General features: G+C 43.9%; 1 non-coding gene and 1 pseudogene across 1 annotated transcript; one reads left to right on the top strand and one right to left on the bottom strand.

The window, feature by feature from the left end:
• The first annotated feature begins 2,426 nt into the window (after positions 1-2,426).
• LOC122693290 lies at positions 2,427-3,077 on the top strand (annotated as a pseudogene).
• Positions 3,078-9,629: 6,552 nt separating this feature from the next.
• TRNAE-UUC lies at positions 9,630-9,702 on the bottom strand. Its single transcript has one exon. It is a non-coding gene; the product is annotated as a tRNA-Glu (tRNA).
• Between the last annotated feature and the right edge of the window lie 2,919 nt (positions 9,703-12,621).

The following is a 12,621-nucleotide window of genomic DNA, read 5'->3' as shown; positions in this document are numbered from 1 at the left end:
TGCACAGCAATTAACTTCTGACAACAAATGTGTACGAGTTTCTCCTCACACTGACAACCAATCCTCCAACCCACTGGTCTTCAGCTGGGTTTTCTACAGTTTAATTAAAGTCTCACACCAACTACCTGACCCCACAAGTTACAGGCTCAGTCCCACAACACTGCTCCTCCTCCCCTGACTTTTGATGCCGGTTGCAAGCCATGCTTGTTGGTCAGCATGCTTCTGACCAACCAGCTATAAATTGAAGATTCCCACAATTCCCTCCTCATATTTGATAATTTGCTATATTGTCTCACAGAACTCAGAGAAACATTTTACTTCCTTTTCCTGGTTTCTCATAAAGGGTGTTATAAAGGATACAGTTAGTTGATCAGCCAGACTAAGAGGTACACAGGGCAAGGTCTGAACGGGTCCCAAGCACAGGAATGTCTGTCCCTGTGGAGTTCAAGTGTGGCACCTTCCTGACATATGGAAACTCCCTGAAGGTCATAGTTTAGAGGTGTTTATGGATGTGAGTTTGAGCAAGCTCTGGAAGATAGTGGAGGACAAAGGAGACTGGAGTGCTATAGTCCATGGGGGCGCAAAGAGTCAGACATCACTTAGCAACTGAACAACAATGGAGGTTCAATTACACAGGCATGGTTGATTAAATCATTGTGGCCATTTGTGATAAACTCAATATCCAGCCCCTCTCCCTTCTCTAGGAGGTGGGCAAAGGCTGAGACTAAAAATTCTAACACTCGAATCACCTGATTGGTTTATCTGGTAACCAGCTATCTAGGGACCCACCAAGAGTCACCTCATTAGTATAAACTCAGGTGTGGTTGAAAGGAGCTTATATGAGCAACGAAGAATTCTCACCACTAACCCTCAGGGAATTTTCCAAGGGTTTCAGAAGCTCTTAGGCCAGAAACTAGGACAAAGACCAAATATTTCTTTCTTATTTTATCACCATGTCACAGGGACTGAGTCTGTTCACGTTCGGAGGCAGGGGCTAACTCCAGACCTTAGCATCAGAATTGAGTAACTATACCCAGCTGGGGGTGAAACAGAACAGTTAAGGTGTAAGACCACCCAAGCCACGGTGAGAGGGCTCTTCACTGCAGTGGCTTCTCTCGTGGAGCGCACGCTCTAGGGTGCTCAGGCTTCAGTAGTTGCGGCGCGAGGGCTCGGCAGTTGTTTCAGGGCTCTAGAGCACAGGCTCACTAGTTGTGGCTCATGGGCTTAGTTGCGCTGAGGCACGTGGGATCTTGCTAGACCAGGGATCAAACCCATCTCTCCTGCATTGGCAGGCAGATTCTTCACCACTGAGCCACCAGGGAAGCCCAGGTTTCGGAAGTTTGAGACAGATTTTCCCATAGCAGCTGTGTTACACTGGTGATTCCAATCTCAAACTGATCCGTGAAATGTTATTCTTTATAACAAAGCTGTCCCCTAATCCTAGGAACTAAACAGAATCCTTTCAACAAAACTCGATTTTCACTAAGTCAGCCAGAGTTGGGTTTTGTCTAGTCATTAATAATCTTGTCTGATTAAAAAAAAAACAACTATAAGAACCTGAATCCTTGAGAATGTATCTCCTTTCCTCCTCTGCCCCACCCCCACACACATATCCTATAGCCACAGCAACAGAAAGGGAATCATTTTTTTTCTCTCCTTGAAGCTGCTTTTTTGACCAAGAGACTTCTAGGAAACCAACTTACATATAGGAATCCTCATACCGTGTAATTACAAGAATGACTAATACTGTTTTCAGCAATAAAAATTAAATGGAATTGGGACTTCCCAGGTGGTCCAGTGGCTAAGACTCCCTACTTCCAAAGCAGAGGGCCCAGGTTCCATCCCTGATTGGGGAACTAGATCCCACATGCCTCAGCTGAGAGCTCATATGCTGCAACTGAAGACCCCACTCGCAGCTATGAAGATGCCCCTCGAGCCACAGCTGCTTCAGCCATGTCCGATTCTTTGGGACTCCATGGACTTTAGCCTGCCCAGGCTCCTCTGTCCATGGGATTCTCCAGGCAAGAATACTAGAGTGGGTTGCCATGCCCTCCTCCAGGGGATCTTCCCCACCCAGGGATCGAATCTGTGTCTCTTATGTCTCCTGCGTTGGCAGGCAAGTTCTTTATCACTGGTGCCACCTGGGAAGCCCAAATAAATACACAAATAAAAATAAGGAAAAGGAAATGGCAACCCACTCCAATATCCTTGCCTGGAAAGGTCCATGGATAGAGGACCCTGGCGGGCTGCCGTCCATGGGGTTACATGACTGAGTATGTGTGCCTGAGGGTGGAGGGAGATGGGTTGGTAGCAATAAACTGGTAGAACTAAAAATAAATAAATAAAAATAAATATTGAAAGAAAAAATAGACTCAACCAGCTACTCCAAATCTTTGTGGACTCCTTCGCTGCTCCTCAACCTCACCATGGCCTCCTCTGGTCTGCAAATACTGGAGATCATCCCAGTGCTGCTCAGCTGGGTAAATGCCCTCATGTCCTGCGTCCAGCCCCTGTGGAAGGTAACCGTTTTCATCAGCAATGGCATTGTGGTGGCCCAGGTGGTGTGGGAGGGGCTTTGGATGTTCTGCCTGGATAAAGTGCAAGGTGTACAACTTGCTGCTGGAGCCTCCCCAGGACCTGCAGGCTATCCAAACCCTCTGCATCATCTCTCTACCTGTGGTCCCGCTCGGCCTGCAGTCTACCTCGTGGGAGCCAAGTGCACCCCCTGAATGGAGGACAAGGATTCCAAGGCTTGTCTGGTGCTCATCTTCCAGATCACCTTTGTCATTTCAGCGGCCCTGACCCTGATCCCCGGGTGCTGGACAGCTCACACCATCATCCGGAACTTGTACAATGCCCTAGTGTCTGAGGCCCAAAAGCGGAAGCTGGGGGCCTCCATCTACCTGGACTAGGCGACTTCTGGCCTATTGTTGCTGAGTTGCGGGCCACTGTCCTGCACCTGCCCTTCTGGGGGTGGGGGCACGGTCCTAGGGCTCCAGTCATTATATGGCCTGATACTCACCATCAGCCCACACACTTGAGGTCCCTCCAAGTACCCCACTAAGAATTACATCTAACTCGATCAGGGAAGTGGGGGTTCCTTTGACAGTGGAGCCCAAACCTTTGAGCTGGAGTCAAGGAGATGGTGATCCATGACAACTTTGGGACTTTTTATTGGGGGTGGGAGGGCAGTGGTTACTCCATTTGATAATCCACATGGGCTCTGTTACTGGTGTTTCTCAGCTTTGAATGATGGAGCTAAAAAGGTGATGCTTCTGAGTTTCTGTATCACTCTCCATCCTGGACAACCCTATCTTAGAGACCAGCCTGGAGCCCAGGGCCCATGTGAAGGGCGCTTGCTGTCCAGGAGCTCTCATCCTGTCCCCTGATGATGCTGACAGCAGGGCCTCCCTAGGTCTGTGGGGACAAGCCTTCCCTTGCTAGTCCAGCCTCTGGAACCCCCAGGAGCTTTTAAACCTCACAGAGCCTCCAGAAGAGCAGGTGACAAGTTACTGAAGACCCGCCCGCCTCCATGTCTTCTGATCTCCAGCTCCTGCATCCTGAGTCACGTCCCTCCTGTGCTAACCCCTGACCCTCCTGTCCCCAGCCCCTGTGTACATCTGCCCTGTCCTGCCTACACTCACCAGTTTTTACTGAATAGAGCATGTTTTGTTAAGTTAAAAAGAAAAAAAAATAGGTGGACTTCCATGGTGGTCCAGTGCTTAAGACTCAGCCCTTCCACTGCAAGGGGGTATAGGTTCCATCCTCGGTTGGGAAACTAAGATCTCACATTCTACATGACTTTAACTTCTTACAAATGGGTTACTTTTATAAGCACACACACACACAAAAAGAATCAAAATGTCTCCCTCTTCTCCTGATCTGCACAAAATGTATTGATGAGAGAATCCGAAGTCAAACTTTTATACTTACTGACTGCTTTGTATGCCTTGTTGGTTGAGTAATCTGGCATAATATAGTTTTCTTTTTTACCCTATTTTTCAGTTTTATTGAAGCATAATTTACAAACCCAGCAGCCATTTTAAGTGCACAGTGCAGTTTTGACATCTGTAACTATGACTGCAATCAAGATAGAGTTCCGATCATTCTCAGTCTACACTGCTCACCCAGACCCCAGCAGCCCATGTGATGCTTTGTATACTTCAGAGTGAAATTTCATAGAAGTGGAATCGTACAGTATGTCCGCCTCTGTGTCTGGTTTCTTTCCCTCAGCATAATGTTTTTGATGTTCACCTATGCTATTGATCGTATCAATAATATATTCCCTTTTATTGCCTAGTAGCTTCCCACTGAGCTTCCCTTGTGACTCAGTCAGTAAAAAATCCACCTGCAATGTGGGAGACATGGGTTTGATCTCTGGGTTGGGATGATCTCCTAGAAGAGGGCATGGCAACCCACCCCAGTATTCTTGCCTGGAGCATCCTCATGGACAGAGGAGCCTGGCGGGCTGCAGTCCGTGGGGTCACAGAGAGTCAGACACAACTGAGTGACCAAGCAGAAGCACCAGCTTTTCATCATATGGATACACCACAATTTGTGTTGATAGAATTGATTCCAGTTTTTCATTAATAAAGATAAAGCTGCTAGGAACATTCTGTACAAACCTTTGGGGAAGACCTATGTTGTTTTTTATTAATTTTTTTTAATATTTATTTATTTGGCCACCTCGTGTGTTAGTTGCGGCATGTGGGATCTTAGTTCCCTGACCAGGGATGGAACCCCAACCGCCTCCTTTGGGAGCTCAGAGTCTTAGCTACTGGATCACCAGGAAAGTCCAGGATATATGTTCTTATTTCTCTTGGACTAATACTAAGAAGTGGAACTGTTGGATCATATGGTAAGTCTGTTTTAATTTTACAAGAAGCTGCCAAACTGTTTTCCCAAAATGATTGTACCATTTAACATTCCCCCCCAGCAGCGTACAAGAGTTCCAGTTGTTCCACATATGCACCAACTTGATATAAATATGCTTTGAATAAATAAACAAAAGAATAACACGTTCCTATCTCCTGGGAACAACTCACTTTCTTCCCCTGCATTGGTGATCCAGAAGCTCCTCTGAATTCAGAGTTTAAAGTGGGAGGCATCATCCAGGGTACCAAGGTATAAAATAGAAATAATGACAAACTCCAAGTTCACCTAACTCCCAGGGGTGTCTTATTTTTACTGGCCTGTATCCAGCAGCAGAAATTTTTAAAAGTTTATCCAACATTTTATTGCTAACCAAAAGAGGTAGGTAGCGTGGGGTGATTTACAGCAGCAGCAGAAAGGGTTTAGGTGAGACTTGTTTACTAGGAGACAATCTGTAAAAGACAGTTAGATGCAGTTCCCCTTCAGTTCAGTTCAATCGCTCAGTCATGTCTGACTCTTTGCGACCCCATGGACTGCAGCCACGCCAGGCTTCCCTGTCCATCACGAAGTCCTGGAGCCTTGTTTACTAGGAGACAATCTGTAAAAGAGGATTAGATGCAGTTCCCCTTAGGCAGTATTCTCCAACTACAGTTCAAGAAACCCTCCCACCTCCCACCCACTTGTGCCAGGATCATTTGGGGACTTGTTTAAGAATTGCAATATTTGATGCCAGACTACCCCTCATCTCTCATACCTGCAAACACCACCCGGCTTTACAGATGCTGAATTTGGGGGAACAGGACCTGAACTTTTCCCTTCTTGGCTCAGGCAGATGCAGCATTGACCGGAGTGGAATTTTGTTAAAGCCCTCGGGATAGGTATTGCCTTGTTGGTCCCGGCTCTGCCAAACTCAAACTGTTGGAACACATGGTAAGTCTATGTTTTAATTTTACAGGAAACTACCAAACTGTTTTCCCAAAGTGATTGTACCAGGAGACGGAAGCGAAGGTCCCTGTCTTCTAGCTAAAGCTGTGGACTTCCCCCACCCCAGCACTTGCCTGACTTTCCCAGTTCACAAACACTGTCTGCCTCCCCCATCCTCTAGCCCTCTCAGCCTCAGCCCCAGTTCGAGGTTAGGGCTTTTCCTAACAGAATGAAGCTTTTCCTTGTGTCTTCAGCGGCCCCCTGGCTTTTCCCTTCCTCCCACGTGCACTTGGCAGCAGCTGTCTGGAGTCACATATTCCTGGCCTGGTGCCTCACGCAGACTCTGACACATAGAAGGCCCTCAATTCATACTTGCAGGATTACATCAAGGTGTTCCCGATGGTCATCTCCGAGCTGTAGAAGTTGCTGATTTTCTTTATGAGCTGCTTCATATGAAATATTATAATGTAGTTTTATTTTTGTTTGGCCAAAATCAAATTTGCTTTCACTGAGTTGAATTCTGTTTTACTCTCAGGCATTTCATTTTCCCTTCCCTCAGGTCTTCCCCAGCTTCATCCACTTCCAGGTCCCTGGCCCCACCTGCCTGCATGCTTAGTTCTCTGATGCTTTTTCAGATACACTGAGGGGCAACTCTGACACTGAGCAAGTCCCCGGACACCGTCTCCCTTTCCACCCACCTTCTTCAATATCTCTGGAACTAAGATAGTTTTGCCTTTATTTTTTTTTTTTTGCTACACAGCACAGCATATGGGATCTTAGTTCCCCAGGGATCAAACCTGTGCCCACTGCAGTAGAAACATGGAGTCTTAACCTCTGGACTGCCAAGGAAGTCGCTCTTTTTGATTTTTTTGATTGAAGTATAATTGATTTACAATGTTGCACCCATCTCTGCTGCATAGCAAAGTGACTCAGTTATACATATATATACATTCTTTTTCATTATGGTTTATCCCAGGAGATTGGATATAGTTCTCTGTGCTATGCAATAGAACCTTGTTGTTAATGGGACAATATAGTTTTGATTTGTTTTAATTTGTATTGGGAAAAAAGACACAATAAAGTGCAGAAATCTTAAGGGTATAGTGCAGTGAATTTTTCATAACAGCTCTCCTGAGATATAATTCATATATTAATACAATTCACTCAATTAAACTGTTTAGTGATGTTTAGTAATTCAGAGTTGTGCAACCATCACCACAATTAATTTTAGAATATTTTTGTCACCTCAAAAGGAACTTTTGAGCTCATGAGTTGTCACTCTCTATTTCTCCCTTTTCTCCACTCTTGGCCTGGCAACCACTTTTCTATGCTGGACATTCATAGCAATGGAATCAGGCAATATGTACATTGTTGTGACTGGCTTCTTTCACTTAGCATGATGTTTTTAAGATTTATTTATGTTGTAGCATGGGTCAATACTTCATTTTTTTTTTTTAATACTTCATTTTTTTTTTCTTGCTGAATGATATTCTTTTATAATGAATATACCGACTCTGTTTTTCCAGTCATCAGTCGATGGACATGTGGGTTTGTTATGAGCTGAATTATGTCCTTCAAAAATTAGGGAACTACACTCAAGAGCTTATTAACAATGTATAATGTAATAACATATAAAGAATTTTAGAAAGAACACATTCCCTAATGGCTCAGTGGTAAAGAATCCGCTTGCCAATACAAGAGATGCAGATTTGATCCCTGGGACAGAAGATCCCCTGGAGAAGGAAATGGCAACCCACTCCAGTATTCTTGCCTGTAGAATCCCATGGACAGAAGAGCCTTTGGGGCCACAGTCCATAGGGTCTCTAAAGAGTCAGACATGAATGAGCGACTAAACAACAATAAATAAATATGTGTATATACACATGCATATCTATCTATAACTGAATCACTTTGCTGTACCCCTGAAACTAACACAACATTGTAAGTCATCTGTATTTTAATAAAATAAAAAATAAAAAATTCACATGTGGAAGTCCTAATTCCAAGCACTTAAAAATGTGATTATATTTGAAGACAGGGTCTTTAAAGAGGTAATTAAGTAAAATGAGAATGGGCCCTAGTCATTAGGATGGGCCCTAATTCAACTGACTGGTTTCCTTAGAACAGGAGGAAATAGGGACACAGACACACACAGAGAAAACTATGTTAGGATACAGGGAGAAGACAGTCAAGTACAAGCCAGTGACAGAGGCCTCAGAAGAAACCAACTCTGTTGACACTTTGATCTCTGCCTTCTAGCCTTCAGAATGGTGAGAAAATAAATTTCTATTTAAGGCACATAGTCTATGGCACTTTGCTACAGCAGCCCTGAAAGTGAAAGTGTTAGTCACTCAGTCATGTCCAACTCTTTGCCACCCTATAGACTATAACCCGCCAGGCTCCTCTGTCCGTGGGATTCTCCAGGCAAGAATACTGGAATGGGTAGCCATGCCCTCCTCCAGGGGATTTTTCCCACACAGGGATTGAACCCAGGTCTCCTGCATTGCAGGCAGATTCTTTACTCTCTGAGCCACCAGGGAACACCTAGCAAACTAATAAAGTGTTGTCTCCACTTGTTGGCTATAACGAATATTGCTGCTATGAACAACATTTGGGATTTTGTTCTGTTTTGTTTTTTGTTCTTGGCCATGCCACATGGCATGTGGGATCTCAGTTCCCCAACCAGGGATGAAACCTGCACCCTCTGCAGTGGACGAGCAGAGTCTTAACCACTGAAACCACCAGGGAAGTCCCTGAATATTTGTATACAGGTTTTTTGTGTAGACATATGTTCTCATTTTGCTAGAAGAAATTCTACCTAGAAGGGTAGTTTACACATTGAATTTTTACATATGTCTGCATGCCTGTTACCACCACCCAGATCAAGAAACAGACTATTTCCAGCACCAGTGGGTTCTTTTAGGCTCTTTCCCTATTTAACCCTATTCCCTATTCCTACAGGATAACCAGTCTTCTGACTTCTATCATTGTTTTGTGTTCTCATAACAAAAAAGAAATAACAATTGTGTGAGATGATAGAGGTATTAACAATTGCTAAGGTGGTAATCATATTGCAATATATGAATGCATCAAATTAATATGTTTTATACTTTAAATTTATACGATATTTTATGTCAATTATAGCTCAGACAAATAAATAAGTCTTACCTATTCCTGTGCATCATGTAAATATAACAACTCATTATATACTCTTCAGTGTCTGACTTATTTCATGCAATATTTGATTATTATATTCACTCATGTTCTCACATATAGCCTTAGTTTGTTCATTATCATTTCTGCATAGCATCCCAAATAAATTTTGATCATATCACAATTTATTAACCCATTCTACAGTTGGTGAACATTTGGTTTGCTTCTATTTTGGTGAAGAATGAATTTCTAGTTCTTTGATTAGATATGACATTCATTTCAGTTAGATGTACACCCAAGCGTGGAATTCCTGGGCAAGGCTGTAGGGTATGCATTTATTGGTTATTAAAAGTTCCAGCCGTCCATGTATTCATAAATATCTCCACTTCTCATGAGTTGTTGATTCTCAAGTATTTATGGTTAGCCTTTGCTTCCCCACCCCACCCCCTCCACTAACCTTTTAATTTCTACCGATGAGTCTTGGGTTCTGTCTTCTATCTCTCAATCACCCCAGGAGCTGGCCCATTAGTTGGTCACCTTATGATTACCTGGAGGTACTTAGACAATTGACAGGCCAGGAAGGGGAAATAAGGCCTTTGCCAGGGAATAAAGGGGGAGGTTGCCATTTGGATTGACTTTTTTTCCCCTTTGGCCATGCCACGGGGCTTGTGGGATCTTAGTTCCCTGACCAGGGATTGAACCTGGGCCCTTGGCAGTGAAAGTCCAGGGTCCTAACCACTGGACTACCAGGGAATTCCCAGGAGGTTGCTATTAGGGAGTCATCCTAGTGTCTGCTACAGGAAGGGTACCTATCATACACACCAACCCTGTCAGTGGAGGTAGAACTTTCAGGGCAGTCTTTCAAAAAATCCTTTTTGTTTGATACTTTCCACATAGTCAAAGGTATATTCATCTATTATGGAAGAAACACTTGTGAAAGCACTGCTAGAAAACAGTCTCCTAGTCAAGGTGCCAAGCCCTGAAACATGCTATTTGTATGCCCTTCAGGCTCTGAAATGTTTACATTATTCTGTCAATTCTGAAGCAGGTGGCTAGGAAACTCAGCTGACTTCTGGGGGCTCATACATATTCATAAGGAGAATGGAGATCAGACTTGAGTCCCCAGGGCATGCTGGGAAATCGTCCAGAGCTCCCAGTTACTAGGCAGAGTTCCCAGAAGCTGCTGCTCTCTGCCTCCTGGCTTCCTCATCCCTTAGATGCTTGCACAGAGCCCTTCTAGATCCAGAGAAGGAGACACCAGGCTCACTTGCGTCATAACCTGATTTTCCAGAAAAACTCTCAGCTGTCTTGGCCCCAAGCTGCCGAAGAAAGTACTTCCTGTTCCCCAGGGGGAAGAACCTTAGTGCATAGTCATTGTTTTTCAAAGGGTGGTTTGCTGGCTGGCAGAATTAGTGTCATGGTGGGGTGGGGTGGGGAGGATAGCTTGTAAAGATGCATTTTCAGGCCCACTTCACACCTACTAGATAAATGGGTAAATATTTCTGTGGCAGAGTCCCAGAATGTTCATTTTAGAAGTTGGTGGGTGATTTTTGTGTACAATGAACTTGGAGAACCAAGTTCAATTACAGGAAAATTAACAACAAAGATACGTTCTTGAAACTATATCCAGTCCCAAGCACCTGCTCCCACCAGCATGAAGATCTTGCAGTTCTACCCACCTTCTCTTGTCCCTGCTAGGACTTTGAAAGCACTGTTTCTGTCTGCTATGACCTGTCAGGCTTTCCTTATCCTTAAAGACTTGGCTTTGATCTCACATGTTGTAACAAGCCTTTCAAGAACTCTGGGTAAGGTACCCCTACTCTGGCCCCCACTACCTCCTGTGATCACCAATCAGAGCCCCTAGAGAGCTACAGTATTGTTGCCTGAGGAGGTGCCTGTCTATCCTCTTAAACTGAACCAGCTGCTCCAAGGCTGGGCTGACATTTTTTCATGGGCGTGTTCGGCACCTAGCATATATAGTGCCCAGTAGGCACTATATAAATATTGAATAAAGGGAAGAATTATCTATTATAATTTGTGCTTTTTTGTGCTTATTTAAAAAAAAAACCTTGCTTACCCCATGGTCACAAAGATATTCTTCTATGTCTTCTTCTAGAAGTCTTATTGTTTCACTTTTTACATTTCAGTCTGTGACCCATCTTGAATTAATATTTCTGTATGATCTGAGGTTGGGGTAAAGGGCTTTTTTGTTTCTTTGCCACACTTTGGCATGTGGGATCTTAGTTCCCCAACCAGGGATTGAACCAGGGATTCCAACCAGGGACTCTGCAGTAGAAACACAGAGTCCCAACACTGGACTGCCAGAGAAGTCCCACAGGTTTTGTTGTTGTTGTTGTTTTTAAGGTATATCCTGTTGCTCCATTTACTGAGGAGCGGGGACTTCATTCTTCCGTTGAACTGGACTTGGGCCTTTGTCATAAATCCAAGGACATGTAGGCAGCTGTATCTGGACACGCTGTCCTACTTATCTATTTGTCTGTCTTAGGCCAACACCATACTGTCTTAATGACTGTGACTTTATGGTATGTCTTGAAATCTCATCATGTAAGTACTCCTACTCTCCTCTTTTTTGAGATTTATTTTGGCTACTATAGGTCATTTGCATATAGATTTTAGAATCAGTTTGTGAACTTCTCAGTTTGTGAGTTTTAATCTCTTATCTTTTATGCTTTATCTTCACCAGAGACCTGACCACACAGCAGCAATACTTCCTAGAAGCTCCTTTTTCCTAAATCAAAGACTGCCTCTTTGGCGTCTAGCAGCCATTTGCAGCTGACAAGGCTCTTCCCAGAGTTCAGCAATCCACAGGCTGTATAGATAAAGTTCAGACTCAGAACACAGATTCCAGTCAGCTCCGCAGATTCCCTATTTGTGGCCCCCAGCACTGACCTGCCCTTGAAAGGATTCTGCAGACTGTTCCATGACTAGACAGAAATGCATATGGAAATTTAATATATGATAAAGATGGCATTGTATGCTTTGTGAAAAAGATGGATCATTCAATAAATAGGGTTTGGAGCAACAGGAAAAGATAAAACTGGAACCCTACCTCATTATTCATGCTGAGTAAAATTCCAAACAGGTCAAAGATTCAAATGTTAAAAACAAAACCATAAGATTACTAGAATTCCTAAAGCAATTGAAAAATAATACAGCAGTGGGGAAAAGGCTGCCAAAAACAAAATACTTCTTCATGGCACACCACCCCCTCCCCATATCCCAAAAGTTAAAAGGAAAACAAAAGGCCTTCCCTGGTGGCTCAGTGGTAAAGAATCCTCCTGCCAATACATAGGTTCTATCCCCGGTATGGGAAGATCCCACATGTTGTCGGGCAACTAGACCCCCTACGCCACAACTACTGAGCCCATGCTTTAGAGCCCTGGAGCTGCAGCTACTGAACCCATGTGCTGAAGGCCACACACTCTAGAGTCCATGCTCCGTGGGAGAAGCCACTGCAATGAGAAGCCCATGCACAGCAACTAGGAAGTAACCCCTCGCTCACCACAACTAGATGAAATCTCGCGAGCAACAAAGACCCAGCACAGCCAAAAGTAAATACATTTTAAAATATTATTTAAAAAGAAATAAAATTATTTTTAAAAATATGAAAATGTAGAAGGAAGGATACTGGCCAATAGCAGAATGCTGGTT

The sequence above is a fragment of the Cervus elaphus genome, chromosome 5, assembly GCF_910594005.1.
Source record: "Cervus elaphus chromosome 5, mCerEla1.1, whole genome shotgun sequence".
In the NCBI taxonomy this organism is placed as follows: Eukaryota; Metazoa; Chordata; class Mammalia; order Artiodactyla; family Cervidae; genus Cervus; species Cervus elaphus.
Note: the sequence above shows the minus strand (reverse complement) of the source record. Positions and strands in the feature narration are given on the sequence as shown.